Raw genomic sequence first — 26625 nt, forward strand, 5'->3', positions numbered from 1 at the left:
AGGGTCCTGATCATTAAACTCCTTTCTCTCCTCCTGTGACTCAACCTCATCATTTGTCTGAAAAGGCACCAGTGCTGCATGCACCAATGACCAAACAGACCAAACAGGCAAAGGAATTTCCTTTCCTTTTCTATGTGTTTTTTAAGGTCCTCTTAAACTCTTTCCCAATTTTTTAATTTCAAAGTTCTCTGTTTTCGGAACCAAGCACAAAATTGTTCCACAGCATAAAACAAATCCATAAGATTTTCCGTATCAACTTTTACCCCACCACACTTCAAGAGCTGCCATAGCAAGCTCAAATATGTGGTGTACTTACTTTCAGTTTGTCCCATTTGTGTCTCTAGCGTTCTCCGAGTACCCTGTTTACCTGCAGAGCTTAAAACTTTTTTGTCCTCAGGAGTCCTTTGTCCATCGGTCCTCCATTTCACACACTTGAGCGTTTCTTCACTGGATTCTTTTGGGCCCCATGTTGGGTGACAAAATGTTGGGGACCAGCCTCAACACCACCCGTAGGGTACCCGAAGTCCAGTGGTGACAAAGGAATGAGAAGAGACAGGTTAAGAGTTCTTTAAAATGGGAGCCAGGGGGCCAGTTGTAAAATGGAGGCTGCAAAAGGCCCCATGCTCTGGTTTTCACAGTATTTATTGTGAAATAAATAGATCTAAGAAGCAGATGTTCAGGGCAAAACAGTGAAAGGGAGGCAGTATGTCATAGGTGTAATCTACGGTAATAGTGGTTTAAATGAATTTTCTTTGTGTTCAAACAATATATCTTTAACTTATCAGAGAGTAGTTAGTGGGAGCGGGCTTAACTAGGAGCCTGTACATCTGTCCACATTTTAATGTTTTAAAGGAGTGTCTTTTTTTCTTGAACACGGTGTTTACAGATAAGAGAGCGGATCTCGCTCTGAGCATGGGAACATGATGGCAATTAGGAGGTTTTCCTCCTCAGAGGCCTCTTGTGGATTTCCACAACTTATTGTCCCATATTTTTAGGGCAAGTTTATATGGCACCCCACAGTCCTTTCTCCCAACAATGTCCTAACCTATTTAAAATTATAGTGGTATCCTAACACAGCAGTACCTCAGAGGACTAAACTTTTAATTCAAGTAATATAAAATGCATTTTATTTTGCACATGTTTAAAAAATAAGAAAATGCCAATACTTAAAATAACCAGGTTAGTTTCTTCTTGAAATAGTCAAGAATATTCTTGGGATCTGTGACTCCCATTCTCCTTAGTGAACTTCTGTTTCATTGCTCATTCCATAAATGTTCTCAACTTTCTCTCTTTTCCCTCTTCTCATTTTATATCAGATATTGGAAACTGGTGACTATACAGACCAAATCTGGTCTACAGATAGTGTATTATAATAGTAATTATTATTTTTTGACTCTTGCAATACTTGGAAATAAATGGATTTAACATTTAACAATTTGGAGATTATATATGAAATCTGTTTTCAGCTTTTTTGAAAACCTGGACTCTCTGGACCATCTTGGCTGGCACTTCCACCTGTCCATAGTTAGCTTGAGCTGTGTGCCAGCTGCTCCTTTGGACAACACATGCTCTGTCCCTTCACCTACCACTCCCTTTGGTATCCTTCAAACACTGAGTCCAAGCCTCGGTTATCACTTATCACACTGAGACTGTTGTTTTTCTTGTAATAGAAAAATATTCCTTGACATTTAAAATTAGAAAATGAAAGACCAAGACAGCTATGTGTTTAAAGGAAAATTAGACGTGTCAATGTCCAAATTGCCCAAGAGGGCAAGTCTACCCTCTTCTCCCTGAAAGATTCATTCACTTCCTTAAGATTTAAACTACCATTTTTAATGTTAATAATTCTAAAATACATATCTCCCTTTCATAGTTTTCTCCTAAACTTCTTAGCCATATATTTGTATATATGTATAGGTGTGTATGTATATCCAGTTTCTTAGTCAGCATCTCTGTTTGAATGTCTCACAGACGCTTTAACCATGACATGCCTGATGTGGACACATCATCTTATTCCCTCGATTTGCTCTTCCACCTCTGATCTTTCTTTGTGGTAGACCATATTATCATCCCCAATTGCTCATTCTTCCCTTCCCTGTAAGACCATTAATCTACATCCACTGCCATGTGCATACAGTACTAGCCATAAGAGGAGCATACTTTCCCACACCATTTAGGCCAGGCTCAGCTACATAACTTGTTTTGACCAGTGAAATGTGAGCAGAATTGACAGTACACCAGTCTGAACAGAAGCTTTCTATTGTGTGGTTTCACCAGCTCTCTTGCTTTTACTCTCTACCTTGAGAACTACAAATCACAGGTGAGTGATGCTTCTTCCAACTGGATCCTGGAATGAAAGAACAACTAAATTGCTGGATAAAATATTTACATATATATATTTGTATTCAATTTCAACTTTTACTTTAAATACAGGGTATATGTGCAGCTTTGTTACAAGAGTATTGTGAGTACATTGTGTGGTGTTGAGGTTTGGGGTGTAGATGTCATCATCCAGGTTGTAGTGAACATAGTACCCAATAGGTAGTTTTTCACCCCATGGGCTTCTCCTTCCCTCCCCTCTCTAGTAGTTCACAGTGTTTATTGTCCCGATCTTTAGGTCCATGTGGGCTCAATGTTTGGCTTCCAATTACAAGTGAGATCATGCAATATTTGGTTTTCTGTTCTTGTGTTAATTTCCTTGGGATTATGGCCTCCAGCTGTATCTATGTTGCTGCAAAGGACATGACTTCATTCTTTTTAAATAGCTGCATAGTATTCCATAGTGTATATGCACCACATTTTCTTTATCCATAGATAAAATATTTTTAAATGTATAATTATAAGGAAAGTGAGGGAACTTCACTAAGACCTGAAGCAGTAAGAAACTGTGAATCTCTTTCTAGGTCAGTGCTGAAGTCAGCATTTGCACTAACAGCATCTGCTCATCCTTGGTGATTTAAAGTTTCGTATTTTGGTGGGCTGATAATCACAGACAGGAACACTTGGGCTCCTGTGCAAGGTGAGAGACTGGAGCAAATCCAGGAATTCTAAAAGGAACAGATTCCAGGGATGAATTCTCTTATTCAGGAAAAGGGAGAGAATAAGAATGCTTGCCTTTTTTTGGCTTTGGCCATGAGTACACAGGGAAAAAAAATTCTTTCTTTGAGAATTCTCAGTATGCCTTCCTTCTAGTTTGGGGTCACATTCCCTGTATGCCTGGAAAAAAACCCATGCCACAAATTTATGTAAAAGTGGTCCTGGGCTAGTAGTACACACAGGTTCCTGGCATTTTAGCAAACTCAAATTCTCTGTGGTGGTACATGCTTGAAACTCAGGCCACAAAGAAGTCATGCTGATAGAGTTTAGAGAAACATGAGTTCACAAAAATATTTGAAAAGCACTTGGAAAAACAAGCTACCGCTGGCAAAATTTAGCAGAACAACAAAATGAAGAATCAGATTCACAAAGTGGCATATATTTGAATGTTTAAAGACCATACAAAATAAGGATTTAAAATATTTATCAGAATATAAGAGGATAGTTTCAGGGCCTTGACCAGTCTCCTTTCCATAGATACCAAGATAGGAAATATTGCTTTAGAGAGTAGTGGGTTTTTTTTTTGTTTTTGTTTCTCAAGTCCTTTTATTATTCATTTTTAACAAACAGCCCAGGGATAGGGAACCAGGGGAAGTGGAAAGGGGAGAAGGGAGCCCCTACAACCCCTCCCAACTCACCCCTTCACCTATTATATATTTATAATCTATATATAAGCCCCAGGGGTGAGAGAAAAAGGGAACTTCCTCACAGGAGTGGGGTAACCCATAGAGTGAAGTTATATTTAGGCTTTGTGTGACATTCATTCTATGCTTCTGTGCCTGAGGTCTTTGCAAGAGTAAATGGTACAGTTTGGGTGCGATTTTTTCTCTCTTGGTGTGCTTACGGAGATAAACTGACAGTAAAACTATTTTACAGCTGGTATTAGTGTAGCTTCTTATAAATTCATATTTTTGGAGGGGAAGAAAGAGTAACGCACTTAAGTGGACATTAACTTATAAAATATTCAACCCTATTACACAATACTAAATAATTTTCCATTTTCTGAACTATAATTTCATGATAAAACTCTGGATTTGAACCATTTATTCCAGGTATAAATAAACAATAAAATACAAAAATGTCTTTTAAAATTGTCTTTCTTCTGTTTCTGACTTCTTTAAGCTCAATAAATATTAAACATTAAGAGTTGTCACTTGCAAAGAATGAAACATTTTAAATGACCAGCTTAATTTTAAAAAATACTTTTTAATTTATGAAACAAAAAGCTCATTTTCATTAGAAAAATTTTATTAGTTCAGATTCACACAAGGTTAAGTATAAATAAGAGAAAGTTAGGATTAAATAATACTTGAGAATAAAGGCAAAGTCTTCTCATATTTTTAAATACAACACAAACTTGAAGAACAAAGCATTTATTAACAGAGATCCTTGAGAAATTACTTTAAGAACAGATAAGACAGATTAGCAGGTACCCCGTGTACATGAGTGCCTCTATAATTTGTTCATTTAGATAAGTCAAAAATTCTCACTTGAGATCTCGTTTATTAATTAAAATATTAGTAAACTATTTCTTCATGAGTTTTTTGTTTGTTTGTTTGTTTGTTTTTGAGATGGAGTCTTACTCTGTCACCAGGCTGGAGTACAGTGGCACGATCTTGGTTCACTGCAACCTGTGCATCCTGGGTTCAAGCTATTCTTCTGCCTCAGCCTCCCGGGTAGCTGGGACTACAAGCTCGCACCACCACACCCTGCTAATTTTTGTATTTTGGTAGAGACAGGGTTTCACCATGTTCGCCAGGATGGTCTCCATCTCTTGACCTCGTGATCCGCCCGCCTCGGCCTCCCAAAGTGCTGGGATTACAGGCGTGAGCCACCATGCCCGGCCTCTTCATGAATTTTTAATGATTCCTGGCTCATATTTGAAATCGATGTCAGCTTAAAAAGCTATAATAACTAATGGGTTTCCCATAGAATCTACTATCATACAATTAGTGTCCTGCAATAGAAAGTATAAATCTCAAAGAGCACGCAACGTAACTACTTAAGCTGAGGAGTGAACTAGTATCTGGCTTCCTGGAAGACTGTACTGTAAGTATGGAGCTGTCTTCTCTTTTGGTCATCTGCTTCTCTCATCATTCATGTGAATCCACTCATCCTCACCTTTAGGCTTCAGATCTGCTTCTTGGGGAACCGGTTTTTGCTTTAATGTAACTCCATAGGAGACCTAAAGATAAATCAAAGAGTTGGCTTTCAGTTCCCTGTGCCTCTTGCATACTCCTCTTTTATGGTTGTGATCACTAATGCTCAGTCACTTGTTCAAGTTCTTGCCTTCAACTTCCAAGACCCTTGTTGCCTACTGTTAATATGACTTCTTGGGTAGTCAATATGTTCTCCTTTTCCTTGTCAATATTTACTAGGTGACTAATCCTATAAACCTTGCCTATGTTCCAAGTTCTGATTACTCTGCTGGAGACTTCCAAGTTGGCCTGCTTAGGTGTGTCATCTCTCATTCAGATCTGGCTTGTAGCAGGAGCCAGATTGACTGAAACTGAGGGGTTACATAAAATTCAGCATTAAGTAGGACAGATGAGTATTAGAAAGCAGAAGAGGTCCCACCACATAAGGCAATACTAAAACAAGTATTGAGATTGGGAGCATTCAAGGAATAAATTAGGGAGAAGAGACACGGAGCAATGGAAAAGTGAGAGATTTTGTTTAAATATGGACATATTGGAAGGTTTTGCCTGGTCTTCCAGGGATATTTGAAACATGTGCCATTTAAAATCTGGGGTGAGCAGGTACCCAATTCTAATTCTGTGCTGATAACCTCCTCCCACCCATAGTGTGGGAATGGTGCATGTGCCCTGGCCATGTGTGGATCATCTGAATCACTATTTAGTGGATTATGTCTGAGAATCTCAGCTTTTTAGAGGTTAAAGCGTCTTTAAAAATATTCCGTCACTTATGGATTATGTTTCTGTTTTTTTGTTGTTCACTTTTTATTGAAAATATACATTCAGAAAGGCATACAAATAAATGTACAATTTCTGGAATTTTTATAGTGAACACATTCTAATCACCATTCAAATCAAGTTACAGAATGCTTTTAGTACCCCAGAAGCTTCCCTTGTACTCACTTTCAGGCATTATTCAACCCCACAGGTAACTAATATTTTGACTTCTATTAAAGAGACTTTTAAAAATATTGTTCTTTTGTAAGTCTAATGCTTTTAGGAAATGTTTAAATATTAAACAAATATTCCCCTAAACACTTACTGTGCACTGAACGATAGGGATTTTAAAAAGAATAAAATGTCATCTTTGCCTTCTAAAAAGAGGAGCTGAAAATGTTTTCTGTGAAAGTCCAGAGGGAAAATATTTTAGACTGCTTGGGCCATGTGGTTTTTCTCATAATTATTCAGAGTCATCAGTCTAAAATGTTGTTTAACCCTTCTCCCGTTTGCCCCAAGAATACTCACTGGTGGCACTTACAGCTGCAGCATTTGCCCCTCGATAACTTTGCCACGAAATATCTGGCTTTTATTATTATTTTCACTTTGTCTATGTATATTGACTTTGGAAACAAAGGACATAATTCTATTTATGGCATTCTGTTTTTAGTAGTGGCATTTCCATTTATAAAATATAGTAATTCTTGATCACTGAATATGTCAAATCCTAGAAAACATAGCATTCCTATCATTCTCAAACAGATATTGGCCCAAGAATCATTTGCTGAATCCGATTTTTCCAAAATAGGTGATTCTGATGTTCTGTTTATAAATAACTCCAAAAATAGTTTTTATATTTTATTTTCACCTTAAAAATTAGTCATATTTGCTTCAGCCTCAAAGAGCATGTTCATGTAATATTAAATGAGCGCTGGCAGTGAGCTGCACTTTTTTTTTTTTCTTAACAGGTAAAGGGTTAAAAGCAACCCCAGAAATGAATAAATGTGGCTGTGTCCCAATAAAACTTTATTTATGGAAACTGAGATTTGAATTTTATATAATTTTTACATGCTATGAAATGTTCTTCTTTTGAGCTTATTTGCCCAACCATTTAAAAATGTAAAAGTTACTCTCTTAGCTTCTTGGTTGTACAAATGCAGGCAGTGGGCTGTATTTGGCCTGTGGGCCTAGATTACCAACCCTGCTTTAAGAGTTCAAGATTTAAGGTAATCTAGAAGGGGATAGAAGAAAGTAAGCAGATACTCTAATTTTAAACACTACATTTAGTCTTTTTAGAGTGGTACCTTCACAGTTTTGTTGGAGTTCATTAGTGAGAGGGACTGACTCTATCCAAGTGTGTTGGGGAAGATTTCATGAAACAAAATGAGAGAGCAGCACCCTGCTTTAGCTGTAGGTTGTCAGGACCTCTCTGGAGAGGAACCATTTGAGCTAAGAACTGAAGGGCGAGGCAGAATGGCAGTGGGAGAGCTGGAGGTCACGCCTTCCAAGCAGGAGGTAAAGCACCTGAGAAGGTGCTGAGAGGGCCTCTGGCACATGGGAGAAGAAGATTGTCTAGTAGGTGTCAGGCATTCAATAAATGTACCTGTTGTTATAACCATCATGACCCCTTTTAGACCAAGAAACTAAAGAGTGAAGAATTAAGTCTATGAGGCTCACATTCATTAACACAAATATATTTTATTTATGCATCATATGCTATTCATTTTATTTTTAAAGTATCTGTTAAAATACGCTCAAATACAAAGGTATTTTAAAAATTGATCATTCAGACACAGACTGAGCACCACATGCTGACCACTTTACTGTACTTTTCATCGTAAGATGAAATAGAAAGATGCCTCACTTTGGGGAATGTACCATCTAGAGAAAGAAGAAAATGCTGTAATACAAGTGTGAGCACTTATCAGGTTGGAAGAGCCAAATTTGGGGGAGAGAAGATGTTTTAGGCTAGGGGTACCAGTCCGTGGGCTGCTAGGAACCAGACTGCACAGCAGGAGGTGAATGGCTGTGGGTGAGCAAGCGTTACTGCCTGAGCTCTGCCTCCCGTCAGATGAGCAGCTCCTAGAGTCTCATAGGAGAGTGAACACTATTGTGAACTGTGCATGTGAGGGATCTAGCTTGTGCCTCCTTATGAGATTCTAATACCTGATGATCTGTCACTGTCTCCCATCACCCCCAGATGAGACTGACTAGTTGCAGGAAAACAAGCTCAGGGCTCCCACTGATCCTATATAATGATGAGTTGTATAATTGTTTCATTATATGTTACAATGTAATAATAATAGAAATAAAGTGCACAATAAATGTAATGCACTTGAATCATCCCAAAACCATCCCCCACATCCCGCACCTCAGTCTGTGGCAAAATTTTCTTCCACGAAACTTGTCCCTGGTGTCAAAAAGTTGAGGATCACTGTTTAAGTTATACAGCCATACAAAGCAAGCTGTAATGAATTAATAAAAATCTTTTTCTATTCCAAGGCAAGAGGAAAGAATGATGGGTTAAAATATAGCCCTCACTGACTAATAAACAGCAAAATACAGTTTCACTAGGAGAGATGCCTTTTTCCTTACTCTGTGAGTAAAAAGAGATACAAGGTTTTTTCTTGTTTTATGTTTTCCTGAATCTTTCTATTAAAGACTCACGTTCATGGAGTGACAACATAATAAATGTTGTCCTCAAAAACACTTTTATCAGAGTCATTGGATAAAGAGTCATTTCTAATCCCAATCCTAGATGGAAACAAAGGACATCACATTAGCAGGGCTTGAGGTTCACTTTGGTCCAGATACAATACCCTAATCTTTTCTTCCTCCAGCTTTACACTGAACTGTTGGCATTTTCCTCATTTATCATGTAGTTTCCCACCTTCCAAGATTCCCTCTAGGGTGCCATTAATTATTGCCAAATAATCTTAATATTTCCAGTTATGTTATAGTTATCCATTGAGACAATGGATCCCTTGTCTCATCAATTCCCAGAAGCATTCCCTAAAAATACATACTGAGCCTTTAACCTGCTTTGTTTGGCACTGTATCCATACCACATCACTGTACTTGCTATATTATGTTGAAATTATCAACATATTGGTCAATTCTATGTATTTCCTGCAAACTAGATTATAAGCTCCTAGAAGCAAACAGCCATGCATTTTTGTTAATTGTCATATATCTGGCACTTAGAATAGTAGGTACACATTAAATGTTTACTGATACTCTATAAGTTTGATAAGCCTTTGGAGTAACAAACCTGAGTTACACAAGCTGATTTTGTTGCATTCTGATGATCTGACTTGATAAAGGGATTTAACACAATAAATCATGAATGTGTCTCCTTAGAAGAGGCCTCTTCCATATCAAGAGTGTCTATTTACCATAGGCCTATTGTGCAGATGGTATAAAATTGAGATAATTGGCACACATCTAAGTTCACATGTTTGTGTTTTTCTCATCTGGCTTATACTCCTGCGGTGATTCTTCTCCTCTAGGGAAAGTCATTATTTCCTCTTCTTAAGCTCTCTCTGTAAATGCGTGGTGCGGGCTGAAGGTTTATGTTCCCATCCCCCCACCAAATTTATATTAGTTTGATGGAAACGAACTGTGGTTTCAGACCGTGAATTTTAAATCATTATAACTAAGCTCAAACACGTCTTTGTTAGTCAAAGTAGGGACCATTACAATCAACACATTTTTTGCCAATGACAAATAAGTTTATTTAGTCCTGTAGCATAAAAATTCATGCTTTGGGATTTGATGAATTCTTGGAGAGCATTTTCTGCATCCTACTGGTTGTGAAAGCATTTTCCCTGCAAAAAGTTGTTGAAATGCTTGAAGAAGTGGTAGTCAGTTGGCGAGACGTCAGATGAATATGACGGATGAGGCAAAACTTTGTAGCAGAATTTCTTCAACTTTTGAAGCACTGGTTCTGTGACATGCAGTCCGGCAGTTTCGTGGAGAAGAATTGGGCCCTCTCTGTTGACCAATGCTGGCTTCAGGTGTTGCAGTTTTTGGTGCATCTCATTGATTTGCTGAGCATACCTCTCATATGTAATGGTTTTGCTGGGATTCAGAAAACTGTAGTGGATCAGACTGGCCGCAGGCCACCAAACAGTGACCATGACCTTTTTTTGGTGCAAGTTTGGCTTTGGGAAATCCTTTGGAGCTTCTTCTTGGTCCAGCCACTGAGCTTGTCATTGCCAGTTGTTGTATAAAATTCACTTTTTGTCACACGGCACAATCCGATTGAGAAATGGTTCATTGTTGTTGTGTAGAATAAGAAGATGACATTTCAGGCCAGGTGTGGTGGCTCAGGCCTGTAATCCTAGCACTTTGGGAGGCTGAGGCAGGCAGATCACGAGGTCAGGAGATCGAGACCATCCTGGCTAACATGGTGAAATGCTGTCTCTACTAAAAATACAAAAATTTAGCTGGGCGTGGTGGTGGGCGCCTGCAGTCCCAGCTACTTAGGAGGCTGAGGCAGGAGAATGGCGTGAACCCAGGAGTCGGAGTTTGCAGTGAGCTGAGATCAGGCCACTGTACTCCAGCCTGGGCGACAGAGCGAGACTCCGCCTCAAATAATAATAATAATAATAATAATAATAATGAAAGAAGATGACATTTCAAAATGACGATATGTTTGATTTTCCATCAGCTCCTGAGGCACCCACTTATCTAGCTTTTTCACCTTTTTTTTTTGCTTCAAATGCCAAATGACCGTGGAATGGTCAACATTGAGTTCTTTGGCAACTTCTTGTGTAGCTGTAAGAGGATCAGCTTCGATTATTGCTCTTGGTCCTTGTCAGTTTCTGATGACTGGCTACTACGGTCCTCATCTTCAAGGCTCTCATCTTTGCAAAACTTGAACTGCCACTGCACTGCACATTCATTAGCAGTTCCTGGGCCAATAGCATTGTTGATGTTGTGAGTTGTCTCTGCTGCTTTATGACCCATTCTGAACTCAAACAAAAAAATCGCTTGAATTTGCTTTTTGTCTAACATCATTTCCATATTCTAAAATAAACATAAACAGCAAATAATAAGTCATTAGCAAAAAAAAACCATAAAGCAAGAAATGCACATTAAAATGATGTACAACCTAACCACATTTATTTAAGAATGTATTCTAATATCAAACAGCAAATTTAAACAATGCAAAAACTGTAATTACTTTTGCACTGGCAGTGAGAATTTCAAGCCAGTGGATCTTAGCTTGTTGGGCTCTGTTGGGGTGGGATCCACTGAGCAAGACCACTCAGCTACCTGACTTCAGCCTCCTTTCCAGGGGAGTGAATGGTTTTGTCTTGCAGGCATTCCAGGCACCACTGGGGTACAAGAAAACCAAAACAAACAACAACAACAAAAAACAACAAAAAAACTCCGGCAGCTAGCTCAGTGTCTCAGTGTCTGCCCAAACAGCCATCCAGCTTTGTGCTTGAAGCTCAGGGCCCTGGTGGTGTAGGCACCAGAGGGAATCTCCTGGTCTGTGGGTTGCAAAGACAGTGGGAAAAGTGTAGCATCTGGGCTGGATAGCTCTGTCCCTCATGGCTTCCCTTGGCTAGGGGAGGGAGTTCCCCAACCCCTTTTGCCTCCCAGGTGAGGCAGTGCCCCACCCTGCTTCTGCTCACCCTCTGTGGGCTGCACCCACTGTCTAACCAGTTCCATTGAGATGAGCCAGGTACCTCAGTTGGAAATGCAGAAATCCCTCGCCTTCTGCATTGATCTCACTGGGAGCTGCAGACTGGAGCTGTTCCTATTCGGACATCTTGCCTGGAGATAGCATTTTTATATTATAGGATCATGTCATCTGAGGACAGAGAAGTTCATTAATTTAATACATTTAATAATTTACTTTTTCCCCCAATTTGGGTATCTTTCATTGTTTGTTTTGACTAAGGGCTCTGGCTAGGACATCCAATACTATGTTGTATAAAACAGTGAGACTGGGCATCCTTGTCTTTTTGTTATAATCTTAAATGAAAAACTTTCAGTTTCACTATTAAGTATAATGTTAGCTGTGGGCTTTTCATAAATGGCGTTTATTACGTTGAGGCAGTTTCTTTGTTCCTGTGTTGCTAAGTGTTTTTTAAAATTATTATTATTATGAGAGTTTGTTGAATCTTGTCAGATGCTTTTTCTGCAATTGAGATAATCATGTTTTGTCCTTCATTCTGTTAATGAAGTGTATTACATTAATCTATTTCTGTGTATTAAATTATCCTTGCATTCCAGGAATAAATCCTACTTGTTCATGGTTGATATGGTTTGGCTGTGTCCCCACACAAATCTTGTCTTGAATTGTAGCTCCCATAATCCCCACACATTGTGGGAGGGACCCAGTGGGAAGTAATTGAATCACGGAGGTGGGATTTTTTTTGTGCTGTTCTCATGATAGTTAATAAGTTTCATGAGATCTGATGGGTTTAAAAAGGGAAGTTCTTGGGAGGCTGAGGCAGGTGGATCACCTGAGGTCAGGAATTCAAGACCAGCCTGGCCAACATGGTGAAAACCCATCTCTACTAAAAATACAAAAATTAGTGGGGCATGGTGGTGGGTTCCTGTAACTGTAGCTACTTCGGAGGCTGAGGTAGGAGAATTGCTTGAACTTGGGAGATGAAGGTTGCGGTGAGCCAAGATCAAGCCACTGCACTCCAGCATGGGCAACACAGTGAAACTCGGTATCAAGAAAAAAAGAAAAAAGGATGTTCTCCTGCACAAGCTCTCTTTCCTGCCGCCATGTAAGATGTGCCTTTGCTTCTCCTTCGCCTTCTGCCACAATCGTGAGGCCTCCCCAGCCATGTGAAACTGTGAGTCCATTAAACCTCTTTTTCTTTATAAATTACCCAGTCTCAAGTGTTTCTTCATAGCAGTATGAAAATTGACCAGTACAATGGTGTATACCCCTTTTAATGTGCTGTTAAACTTGGTTTGCTAATATTAATATTTTGTTGATTTTTGAATCAATATTCATCAGGGATATTGATCTATAGATTTCTTCTTCTTTCTTCTTCCTTCTTCTTCCTTCTCCCCCTTCTTCCTCCTCCTCCCCCTCCTCCTCTTCCCCTTCCTCCTCCTCCTCTTCATCCTCCTCCTTCTTCTTTCTTCTTCCTCCTCCTCCCCCTCCTCCTCTTACTTTTCCTCATCCTCCTTCTCTTTCTTTTCCTCCTCCTCCTCCTCCTTCTTGTTCTTCCTTCTCCTCCTCATCTTCCTTCTCTTTCTTTTCCTCTTCCTCCTCCTCCTTCTTCTTCTTCCTTCTCCTCCTCCTCCTCTTTTTCTTCTCCTCCTCCTTCTTTTTCTTCTTCTCCTTCCTCTTCTGCTTCTGCTGCTTCTTCTTCTTCAGTGTCATCATCGTCATAGTTGTCTGTAGTGCCTTTGTCTGGCTTTCGTATCAGGTAATGTCTCATAGAATAATCTTGGAAGTGTTCCCTCCTCTTCAATTTTTTGGAAAAGTTTTAAAAGAATTGGTGTTATATCTTTAAATGTTTTGTAGAATTCTCCAGTGAAGCCATCTTTTCCTGGGCTTCTCTTTGTTAGGAGGTTTTTGATTACTGATTCAATCTCTACTTTTTATTGACTTGTTCATATTTTCTGTTTCTTCATGAGTCAGTCTTAGTAGGTTTTATGTGTCTAGGAATTTATCCATTTCTTTTAGGATATTCAATTTTTTGGTATGTACTTGCTTATATTATTCTTTTACAATTTTAAATGTGTGTGGCATCAGTTGTAATATCCCCTCTTTATTTCTGATTTTAGTTGTCTTCTTTCTTTTTTTTTTAAACATAATCTACTTAAGAGGCTTTCCATTTTTTTGATCTTTTGAAAAACATTTTTTCGTTTTGTTGATTTTTTTTCCTTTTGTTTGTCTATTCTTGCTTTATTTATCTCTGCTCTAATTTCTATTATTTTTTTCCTTCTGCTAATTTTGGGCTCAGTTTTTTTTCCCTAGTTTCCTTAGGTGCAATGTTAGGTTGTTAATTTTTTCTTTTTAAATTATGCATTTACAGATATAATCTTCTCTCTTAGCACTGCTTTCACTGCATTACATAAGTTTTGGTATGTTGTATTTTTATTTTTCTCTGTTACAAGGTATTATATAATTTCCTTTGTTACTTCTTCTTTGACCCTTAGGTTATTTAAGAGTCCATTGTTTAGCTTTCACATATTTGTAGATTTTTTAGTTTACCTTGTGTTTTTATTTACAGTTTCATTCTATTGTGATTGAAAAAATACTTTGTATGATTTCAGTAAACTTGAAATTGTTGAAGATTTGTTTTATGGCCCATTAAAGCTTCATTTTCTGCCTTAATATGTAGTCTATCTGGGGGAATGTTCTATGTGCACTTGAGAAGAATGTATATTCTGCTGCTGTTGGGTGGAATGTTCTGTATATGTCTGTTAGGTCCAATTGGTATATACAGACATACCTTGGAGATATTGTGGGTTCAATCACAGACCACAATATCACAATGAAGCAAGTCACAAATGTTTTGGTTTCACAGCACATATGTTATGTTAACACTATACTGTAGTCAAATGTGCAATAACATTATTTCTAAAAAGATGTATATACTTTAATTAAAAAATACTGTATGGCTAAAAAATGCTAATGATTATCTGAGCCTTTAGTGATTTATAATATTTTTGCTTGTGGAGGGCCTTGCCTTTATGTTGATGGTTGCTGACTGATCAGGGTGGTGGTTGCTGAAGGTTGAAGTGGCTGTGGCAATTTGGTAAACTAAGATAACAGTAAAATTTGCTACATCATTTGACTCTTTCTTTCATAAAATATGAAAGAAAGCACTGTAGCATGCAGTGCTTCTTGATAGCATTTTACTCTATAGTAGAATTCTCTTAAAATTGAAGTCAAATCTCTCAAATGCTGCTACTGATATATCAACTATGTTTATGTAATTTTCTAAATTCTTTGTTGTCATTTCGGTAATGTTCATAGCATCTGCACCAGGAATAGACTCCATCTCAGGGAACTACTTTTTATGCTCATTCCTTAAAAGCAACTCTTCATCATTCAAGTTTGATAATGAAATTTTAGCAATTCTGCCACCTCTGTTGGTTCCACCTCTAATTTTGTTCTCTTGCTATTTTTACCATGTTTTTAGTTACTTCCTCTGCTGAAGTCTTGAACCTCTCAAAGTTGTCCATAAGGGCTGGAATGAACTTTTGAAAATTTCTTTTAATGTTGACATCTTGACCTCTTCCCACAAATTACAAGTGTTCTTAATAGCATCTAGAATGGTGAATTCTTTCCAGAAGGGTTTAAATTTACTTTGCCCAGATCCATCAAATGAATCATTCTTTGTGGCAGCTATAGCCTTATAAATGTATTTTTTAAATAATAAGATTTGAATGTTGAAATTACCCCTTGATCTATGAGTTGCAGAATGGATGTTGTGTTAGTAGGCACAAAAACAACATTAATGTCCCTGGATATCCCCATGAAAGCTCTTAGATAACTAGGAGCATTGTCAATGAACAGTAATATTTTAAAACAAAATCTTTTTCTTTGATCAGTGGGTCTCAACAATGGGCTTAAAATATTCAATAAGCCATGCTGTCAGTGAATGTGCTGTTATCTAGGCTTTGTTGTTTCATTTATAGAGCACAAGCAGAGTAGATTTGGCATAATTCTTAAGGTTCTAGGATTTTTCAGAATGGTAATGATTTTACAAAATGGATTTTCAAGTGGTAAATGAGCATTGGTTTCTAGCTAAAGTCACCAGCTGGGTTAACACCTAATTAGAGAGTCATCCTCATTATGACAGTCAGTGATTTTCTCTTTAGCACTGAAAGTGATAGATGACATCTTCTTCCAATATAAGGTTGTTTTGTCTACATTAAAAATTTGTTGTTAAGTGTAACCACCTGAATTAATGATCTTGGCTACATCTTCTGGATAACTTGCTACAGTTACTACAAAAGTAATTGCTGCTCCATCTTGCACTTTTATGTTATGGAGATAGTTTCTTTCCTTCAACCTCATGAACCAAACTCTGCTAGCTCCCAGCTTTTCTTCTGCAGTTTCCTCACCTCTCTTAGCCTTCATAAAATTGAAGAGAATGAGGATCTTGCTCTTGATTAGCTTTGGTTTAAGGGAGTGTTCTGGCTTGTTTGAACTATTCAGATCACTCAAACTGTTTTCCTTTCAGTAAGAAGGCTGTTTTCATTTCTCATTATTCATGTGTTCACTAGAGTAGCACTTTTCATTTTTTATAAGAATTTTTTTTTTTTTTGCATTCACAACTTGCTAACTGGCACAAGAGGACTAGCTTTTGGCCTATCTCAGCTTTGGACATGCTTTTCCATTAAGCTTAATCATTTGTAGGTTTTGATTTCAAAGCAGATATGTGCAAATTTTTCTTTATTTGAACACTTAGATGCCATGGCAGGGTTTCTATTGACCTAATTTCATTATTTTTGTGTCTCTGAGAATATGGAGATCCAAGGGGATGAAGAGAGATGAGGGATTAAGTGGTCAGCAGAGCAGTCAGGACATATACAACATTTATCAATCAGTTTCACTGTTTTATACGGGAATGGTTTGTGGGGCCTCAAATAAACTATAATAGTAACATCAAAGATCACTGACCACAGATCACCCTAAGATATAATAATAATGATGATAAAGGTTGAAATATTGTGAGAATTGCTAAAATGTGACATGAGGCACAAGGTGAGCACATACTGTAAGAAAAATGGTTTCAATAGGTTTGCTTGATGCGGGGTTGCCACAAACCTTCAATTTGTAAGAAACACGATATTTGTGAAGCAAAATAAAGCAAACTGTAATAAAATGAAGTACATCTGTGTTATTTAAATCCCGTGTTTTCTTATTGATATTCTGTCTGGTTATTCTATTCACGAATGAAAGTATTGAAGTCTCCTACTACTATTTTGCTGTTATTTCTCACTCCAATTGTGTCAAAGTTTGCTTCGTATATTTTTATTTGGAAACTTGGATATTTGGTGCATAAATACTTAACGATTATTATATCTTTATGGCAAAGTTACTCTTTTATCATTCTAAATGCCCTTCTTAGGCTCTTATAACAGTTTTTGATTTGAAGGCTGTTTTGTCTACTATCCCAATATTAGGCACTAGTATAGCCACTTCTGCTGTTTTTGATTGCCATTTGCATGGAGTATCTTTTCCTATCTTTTCACTTTCATCTTGCATGTGTTCTTAGATGTAAAGTGAGTTTCTTTTAGAAAGCAGATAGCTGGGTCCTATGTTTTTTATCCATTCAGTCAATCTATGTTCTTTGATTGGACAGTGTCTTAGTAAGCTCAGGCTGATAAAACAAAATACCATAGACTGGATGGCTTAAACAATACAAATTCATTTCTCACAGTTCTGGAGGCTGGGAAGTCTGAGATCAAGGTTGCTGCATGGTTGGGTTCTGATGAAGGCCCTTTTTCTGGCTTGCAGACAGCTGCCATCTTGCTGTATCCTCACATGATAGAGAAAGAAGGAGCTCTAATATTTTCCTCTTCTTATAAGAACGTTAATCTGTGGGCCAAGTGTGGTGGCTCATGCCTATAATCCTAGCACTTTGGGAAGCCAAGGTGGGAGGACCAGTTGAGATCAGGAGTTCAAGATTAGCTTGGGCAACATAGCAAGACCTCATCTCTACAAAAAATAAAATAACTAGCTGGGCATGGTGGCACATGCTTGTAGTCCTGGCTACTTGGGAGACTGAACTTAGGATTTCGAGGCTGAAGTGAGCCATGGTCATACCAATTGCACTCTAACCTGGGTGACAGAGTAAGACCTTATTTCTTTAAAAAAGAGAAAAAAGAAAAAATGGAAAAAAAGACACTTAATTCTCATGACGTCATCTAAACCTAATTACCTCAAATGATCGCACTGCTAACTACTGTCACATTTGGGACTAGGGCTTATGTGAATTTTAGGGTAACACAAACATTCTGTGTATAACAGGCAATTGATTCTATTTACATTTAAAGTAATTACTGATGATAAAAGAATTACAATTGCCATTTTGTTAACTGTTGTTTGTATATCTTACAGCTTCTCTGTTTCTCCTTTCTCTCTGCTTCTTTTGTGTTTTGTTGATCTTCTGTAATGATATGCTTTGATTTACCTCTTATTTCCTTTTGTATATATTATATAGATATTTTATTTGTGGCTTTCATTGCAATTACATAAAACATCTTAAGTTATAGCATTTTATTTTAAACTGATAACAAGTATGTTTAATCACACACAACCCTACTTCTTAACAGTTCCACCTCCCCTACTTTATGTTGTTGAGGTTACAATTTACATTTTCATTTTCATATATTGTATTCTCACTAATATGACTTTATAGCTTTTGAATTTTTGTCATTTAAATTTTATGCATCAAAATTACAATAATACAAGTCACAATATTTGTCTATAAATTTACCTTTATGAGAGTACCTTATATTTTCACATGGTGTCAAATGGCTGTCTACTATCCTTTTGTTTCAACTTGAAGGACACCTGTTAGTTAACCTTTCTTGTAGAGCAGGTCGAGTGGTAATGAACTCCCTCACCTTTTGCTTGGTCTGGGAAAATCTTAATTTCTCATTCATTTTTGAAGGATGGGATGTTTTTGCTGGATACAGTATTTATTGATGATAGTTTTGTTTTCCTTTCTACACTTTGAATGAGTCATTCTACTTCCTTCTAGCTTGCAAAGTTTCTGCTGAGAAATCCCCTGATAATCTTATGGAAACTCCTTTATATGTGATGAATCTCTTTTTTCCTTTCTGTGTTCAAGATTCTTTCTTTGTCTTTGTCTTTAAACAGTTTGATTATAAGATACATCCGTGTTGTTCTCTTGGGATTTATATTGGTTGGAGTTTTTTCAGCTTCTTGAATCCGCATGTCCATTTCTTTCTTCAGATCTGGGATATTTTCAGCTATTATTTTTTCAAATAAGCTCTCTTCCCCTTTTTTCCCTCTTCTCCTCCTAGTATTCTCATATGTATATATTGGTCCACTTAATAGTGTCCCATAGGCTCTTTTCACTTTCCTTTACTCTTTTTTATGTTTGATTCTCTGATTCAATCATCTCAACTGACTTGTCTTCAAGTTTGCTCATTATTTCATCTTACTGATAAAGTCTGCTGTTTCATTCTTTAAAATACATTTTTAGTTTAATTGTTGAAATTTTCAGCTCCAGAATTTCTGTGTTTAAAAAACATAGTTTCCATTGACTTGTCTATATTCTAATTTTGGTCACAGATTGTTTTTGGTTTTGTTTAGTCATTTATCTCTGTTCTCTTTTCGTTCATTGAGTATTTTTAATGACAGTTATTTTAAATTCATTTTTAGACATCTCATAGATTTATGTTTCTTTAGGATTAGTTTCTGGAGTTTGTTCCTTTGATTGTGCCATGTTTTTTCTGTCTTTGTATGCCTTGTAATTTGTTTGTTTGTTTGCTGGGATTTGGGAATTTGAAAAAAACAACCACCCTCTCCCAGTTGTGTACTGTCTTCAAGCAGGGAAGACTTTGCCTATGAGCCTAGCTGGAAGTGAAAGAGCTTCAAACCTTTTATGATCTCTGGCTCTCTCTGGTGATTTTCTGAGGAACTGCAGCCTAACATGCTACTAGCCTCTGTTCAGCAGCTTCCAAACTCTCCCAGTCAGGTGAGAAAGAGATCAGTCCCCAAGACAGCACTCAGATAAACCAGAACATTGGAAACGTGGTCTACTCTCCTGTTTTTGGCAAAAGCCCCAGTATGGGAGAGGAGTTCTTTCTAATTGTTCTGCAATATGCCATTTAGTGGGAGACACATGAACAGACACATCAAATGCTGCAAATTTCCTTACTTCTTTCTTTGAAATCCTGTCTTGGTTTTACAATGGCTTACTTAAGTGATGTATCTACTGAATTTGTCTCTATGGTTCTCACCGGGTATTCTGTTATTGTCAACTCAGTGTCTATGAGGGAAGGAGAACTTTTAGCCTTCTAGTCTGCCATCTTGCTGAAATGACCTTAAGAGTGTGTGACTTTAAAATATCATACATGTTTTGGAAAAAGTCTGAACGTTGTAAGGGAGCTATACAAAACTTGAATTATTGCCTCTTTAATATCACAAAAGAAAATATGTATGTGAAATTTTTTGAAAACATGGGAATTCTCTGTAAATACAAAATTAGTTTCTGCTGCCCCGTCGTGTCCACATGTGCAGATGAACCCTTTAGAGATTGAAAAATATGCTATCACTATTGCTGGATTGTTCTATGACTCTTAAAAGTTTGGAAGTTCAGGCACACAAAGAGTAACAGAAAGAGGGCATTAACTAGATGATTTCATCATTGTAGTTACCTATAAATCTACTTCATTATACAGGGAAGAAACCTTCATATATCCTAAACTGATTTATCAAATCCAGACTTGATTTTCCTGTTTTTATCTGAAAACCACTACTTGTGGACACTTGAACTTGTTAGTTCTTTAAATGTTCTTTATCCTTCTGCCTGGGATACAGCATAATTGCTTCAATTTCCTATGCCGCCTTCTTCTGGTTAATTCCTACTCAGCGTTTGAGACCCATCCCAGGTGTTTCCACCTCCTTCCACTCCCCATCTTTCACTTCCGGTAAGGGTTTCCTAACTATGAGCTAGATGCACCTTCTATTTTCCCAGGGATAGCACATTGTTCTCTAATTGTCTATATTCTTATTTCTTTCAAATACTAGATTGTGAATTGCTTAAGGCTCAGAATTTATCCCGTTAATATTTGTGGCTTTAGCACTCAGCATTGTGTTTGGCACAAAGTAGCTTAATAATTGTTGAATGAATGTAGGCAAAAAGACAGATCTGAGTTTAAATCCTGGCTGTTCCACTTGCCAGCTCTATGATGCAATGTTACTTGACTTTTGTGTAGCTCTATGATACAGACTTACTACATTTTCAGTCCTTTAGTTTTCTCATCTCTAAAATTAGCTTGACGCCTCCATAAATGTTTGCTGTGAGGATCACGTGAGAGCTTCAGTGTAGAACATTTATGCAGCCTCATAGATAATAAACAGGCAGTAAATGGTAGCGATAATGTAGCTTGTTACCCTTAAATTGCAGATAACAATTAACTAAGGTGAAATGAGAAAAATAAAGATATCTACATGCTTCCACCTAGTTTAGTCAACATACTCCAAGATGGGGAACTAAGTAATTAATTCCAAATGTGTTTCTTTCAGCAAATTAGTTCTCTATCACTCTTTTGTTTATTTAATACTTTATTAAATGGTTACATTTTTAGCAGTTTTCTTTTTTATAACAACCTTTTTATTGTGGTAAAATACACAAAACAAAAATTGCCTTTTTAAACATTTTTTTAAGCAGACAAGTCATTAGCATTAGGTGCATTAACATTGTTGTGTAATCATCACCACTATCCATCTCCAGAATGAAATTCTGTACTCATTAAAGAGTAACTCCTCATTTTCCCATTCCCCTCCAGCTCCTGGCAACCACTATTCTACCTTCTTTATCTGTGAATTTGACTATCCTATATATCCCATATAGGTGGATTCAAATAGTATTTGTTTGTGAGTAGTTTATTTTGCCTAGCATAATGTTTTAAAGGTTTATCCATGTTGTAGCATGTGTTAATCCCTTCCTTTTTCATGACTGGATAATATCCCATTGTATTTACATACCACATTTTGTTTATCCACCCATCCTTTGACAGACATTTGGGTTATTTCTATTCTTTTGGCTACTATGAATAATGTTGGGTGCACGAATATCTCTTCAAGACCCTGCTGTAAATTCTTTTGAGTATATACCCAGAAATAATGGGATTGTCGAATCACATGATCATCCTGTTTTGATTTGCATATCTCTAATGACTAGTGATCTTGAACATCTTTTCATATGTTTATTGGATACTTGTGTATTTTCTCTGGGGAAATATCTATTCAAGTCCTTTGCCCAGTTTTTAGTTGCTTTTTTTTGAGTTGTAGCAGTTATTTATATATTTGGGTATTAACACCGTAGCAAATATATGATTTGCAAATATTTTCTCCTGTAGGCTGCCTTTTCACTCTCCTGATAGTGTCCTTTGATGCACAAAACTTTTTATTTATTTATTTATTTATTTATGAGACAGAGTCTTGGTCTGTCGCCCAGACTGGAATGCAGTGGCATGATCTTGGCTCACTGCAACCTCCGCTTCTGGGTCTCAAGCAATCTTTCCACCTCAGCCTCCCAATTAGCTGGGACTACAGGCATATACCACCGTGCCTAGCTAATTTGTGTATTTTTTGTAGAAATGTGGTCTTGCTATGTTGCCCAGGCTTGTGTCAAACTCCTGGTCTCAAGCCCACCTTGGCCTTCCACTTGGCCGGCCACTGTGGCCGGCCCTTATCTAATTTTTAAATGTATACCATCAATACCAATTTCTGATCTAAATAATGTATACAAAATACGTACTTGGCAAAGAAAAGAAATGATTTTCTCTATTGTCTCACATTATAATGCATTTTCTTTTTCAGAGTGTAAGAGACTTCATGTTCTGTTTTATTTGTAGAATTTTCTTGCTTATGTTTTAAAATCAATGCGAGAACAACAACTTTATTTTGAGGTGAGTTTATTTTGAATTGGATTACTCAAGAAACAAGAACAATTTACAACTCTAAAGCTAACTCGTGAGAACGTTGCCTGATTATATTCAGATAATGTTTAAATTTTGCTTCCTTTCTCATGTGTCTGCCTTTTCCTCTTATTACTGTTTTTCAACTGGTCTGTGCCTAAAATCTTATCTCTATATTGTATGGTCCTCGGATGTTGTAGTGCTTACTTCTTATACTCTATACATCTAATTTAGTCTTCCTACTTCCTGTCCCTTCTATCAACCATCCTCTCTGTCTTTCTTTTGTGCTTATCACATCTCGTATTTTGGAAACTTCAACCCACTTACCTCCTCTCTCCCCCACCTGCCAATATATATAAACTTCATCTGTGACCTGATTACTTCTCAAATAATCTATTTTTTAAATAATGACAGCAATAATAATATTAACTGATGAACTAATCTATGTCCAGGTTCTGGTAAATTATATATTTTATATATAATATATATAATATATTATATACAATTGAGGCCAACCTTACAATCACCCTAGTTATTGGCCTAGAGGACTTTTCTACACCACAGCACAGGGAGATGGACCCATATATAGCGTGATAATCTCTCTGGTTGTGGGGACATAGATTGGAATTTTGGTTGGCTAAGGCAGATGTGCTAAATGTAGTTATGCATGAATAAGGTGAAATTTTATGAGGTCAAGAAGAATTGGTCATCTTTAGGTTAAGCATTTCCCTGAGTTTACATAGGGCCAAGAGATTTCGAGCTCTGAGTATCCAGAGTAAAAAGATCTCATTGTACGCAGGGAATACGGTAAAGACCCTGGAAACATGGCACTGTGGTAGAAAGGCTAAACTAGCACTAACATGGAGGCTACTCAAGCCCCACCATACCAATGCATAAAAGCAAGTCTCAAAAGATTTTTACTGGTTCATAAATAACTACCAACCAAATACAATACTTTCATTGGAAAAATATATAATATGATATATAAAATTATCTTGCTATTTTGCCCTGGCTGGACTTGAGTCAGTGAGCTCAAGTGATCCTCCCACTTCAGTCTCCTGAGTAACTAGAACTACAGACAGGCACCGCTGTGCCAGGCCCCTCATTTTTGAATGAGAAAAGATTCAGGAAGGGTAACTTTGAATTAAAAGTATTGATATTATTTATATATATGTGTGATTAATAAAAATGAAGGCCAAGGAAAGAGTTTCAGTGAATATTCATTTATATTTTCTGCAGATTTGTGATGTCCTCTCCCTTCAACACACATGTATTACCTCATACAGATATTTCATAGTTGCTATAATGCATTCATAATGGTCAGTTCTGCTCTTAGTGAAAATAGATGCATTTTTAGTGTTGGGGTAATTTATAGAATACCCTCCGCCTGTCCTCTCTCTGTCTTCTCTCTCTCTTCTTTACATCTAACTGTGGAGATCTGTTTTTAATCAATCTATGTCTGCAGAACAAGTTTGGTCTTTGTAAAATTAATTAATGAATTTGTGTTTATCTTCAGAGACTTTACAATTTTGGTAGGAGTTTTACTCATCAGAACAATAATTTTTCAAGCAGTTTGACTTTAGGTTCACAATTTAAAATTTAGGTTTTTAAACATAATTTGTAAATCACTGGCTGCTCTTTTTCTTTCTTCCCTAAAGAAGCTTCAATTATGAGTTCCTTTTATATAATCACTATTCATTCAAACAATATTACAATAGTTCTTTACTAGTTTTTTCTTAGTAAAATATGATACATTTGTCTGGTTATGTAGTTAATTACTAAAATGACAGCTATTACATTTTGATTCTGTTGTCCTATGCTGCCATGGATTCCAACCACAGTCTGTCCGGTAAAAAATCTAAAAACCTTCCAACATGATGCCTTCTTCCTCTTTTTAGACTCTTCTCTTAGTCCTACTTGCACTTGCTGACTGTTGTTCTTTTCAGGAAAACTGGACAGAGGAGAAGTAAACTGGTCAAAAGTTAGGCACACAGGCTTGACAATTAAACATGTTTAAATTTAAGCCCTAGCTCTACCCCTTGTTAGTAGTATGACTCTGAGAAAGTTTCTTAAATGGTCTAAGCTGTGGTTTCCTCATCTTCAAAATAAGAATCATGACATCAGTTGGGTTTGTAATCTAATGAACTAATATCTATAAAGCACAAGTACTGTACTTGGCACTTTGAGTCAATTGATAAGCTTCGGAAGGTCTATGAACATCGTGACACTCTAATGTTTTCAGTTGCAATTTTCTTTTTCTTTTAGACAGAATCTGACAGTCAGACTCTGTCACCCAAGCTGAAGTGCAGTGGCGATCTCGGCTCACTGCAGCCCCCACCTCCAGGATTCAATTGATCCTCCTGCCTCAGCCTCCCAAGTAGCTGGGATTACAAGCATGTGCCACCATGCCCAGCTAATTTTTGTATTTTCAGTAGAGATAGGGTTTCACCATGGTAGCCAGGCTGGTCCCAAACTCGTGACCTCAAGTGATCCACCTGCCTTGGCCTCCCAAGGTGTTAAGATTACAGGTGTGAGCACTGTGCCCAGCTGCAGTTTCCTTTTTATAGCCTTGAAAATGGTCTTTGTGAAAAAAAAAGTCAGTGGAAAAATTGTTATTAAGGTATTGCATTACTTCAAAAATATGTAAAATGCTTCTCCTTTAATTATCAAATATAATTGGTAATCAGCTCTAATATGAGTTCTAGCAAATATTCCCAATAATAGTAATTATAAGAAATGCACCCTAGCATTTTGCATAGGGACATCTCTGTCTATATTTGGCCTACTTTAGATTGAAGGATGCCAAGGAAAATAAGGTACAAAGAAACTTGCCTATTCTTTGGGTTTCTGACCATCAGTGAATGTGATAAACATAAAAATTCCTAAATCTTTTGAGCAAGTTTCTTTTTTAATGAGTGCATTGATTCCTAAAGATCCTTTGTTTATGTCCACTTTGAAATATGTTGGAAAGGATAGATTTTATTTATGAAAAAACTTTTGATTTTAATGGAGATTTTCCAAAACTTAAAAATTATGTACCAGATGACGTAAAGACTAACATTAATAATAATAATATTAAAACAATATGACAGTAAAATTAAAAAATAAAAGAGAGAAAAACAAACCAATAATAAATATTAGACAAATGAAAATAAAGGCATCAAAGAAATATAGCAGGCATGAAAGACAGTATTTTTGTCTACCCAATATCCTTTCTGTTTTTTTTTTAACCAACAGAACCTCAAATTTTGCTTGGGATGCCACATTGCCTGCTAAAAAAAAAATCCGTATTTCTAACTTTTTTTGCATAGAGGGGGCCATATAAGCTCTCCATCTGTTGGGACATAATCAGAAATCTGCTGTGGATTCTGGTAAATTTTTTTCTTTATGCTGGTGCTGCCTTTTCCTCCTAGTTGCTTCTTTATTCCTCCTAGTTGCTTCTTTATTCTTCTTTCTGACAGAATCACCGTTTTTTTTTTTTTTTTTTTTTTTTTTTTAGACAGAGTTTCACTCTTGTTGCCTAGACTGGAGTGCAATGGCATGATCTCAGCTCACTGCAGCCTCCGCCTCCCAGGTTCAAGTGATTCTCCTGCCTCAGCCTCCCGAGTAGCTGGGATTACAGGTGCCTGCCACCATGCCCGGCTAGTTTTCGTATTTTTAGTAGAGGCAGTGTTTCATCATGTTGGCCAGGCTGGTCTTGAACTCCTGACCTCACATAATCCACCCGCCTCAGTCTCCCAAAGTGCTGGGATTACAGGCATGTTCATGCACCTGGCTAGAATCACTTTTTAGAAGTAAGAGATTGGGGTGACCATGGATATGACAGCTGCTGCTAAGGATAGCAGAGCAGAAAGAGAGAAAGTGCTGTCGATCTGCTGTATATGAACTGAAAGTAATACTTTCAACTCATTATGTGGGATAAACTAGTGAACTTTCAACTCCTTATGTGGGATAAAATAAACTCATATATGGTTAATCCACTGTAGTTGAATAT

General features: G+C 37.1%; 1 protein-coding gene and 1 pseudogene across 1 annotated transcript in view; one reads left to right on the forward strand and one right to left on the reverse strand.

The window, feature by feature from the left end:
• The window catches only part of PKIB (cAMP-dependent protein kinase inhibitor beta), a 236063-nt gene that overhangs the window by 29589 nt on the left and 179849 nt on the right, over positions 1-26625 (forward strand). The window lies entirely within an intron of this gene.
• LOC134739661 (histone-lysine N-methyltransferase SETMAR-like) lies at positions 9685-11036 on the reverse strand (annotated as a pseudogene).

This window comes from Pongo pygmaeus, chromosome 5, assembly GCF_028885625.2.
Source record: "Pongo pygmaeus isolate AG05252 chromosome 5, NHGRI_mPonPyg2-v2.0_pri, whole genome shotgun sequence".
NCBI classification, from domain to species: Eukaryota; Metazoa; Chordata; class Mammalia; order Primates; family Hominidae; genus Pongo; species Pongo pygmaeus.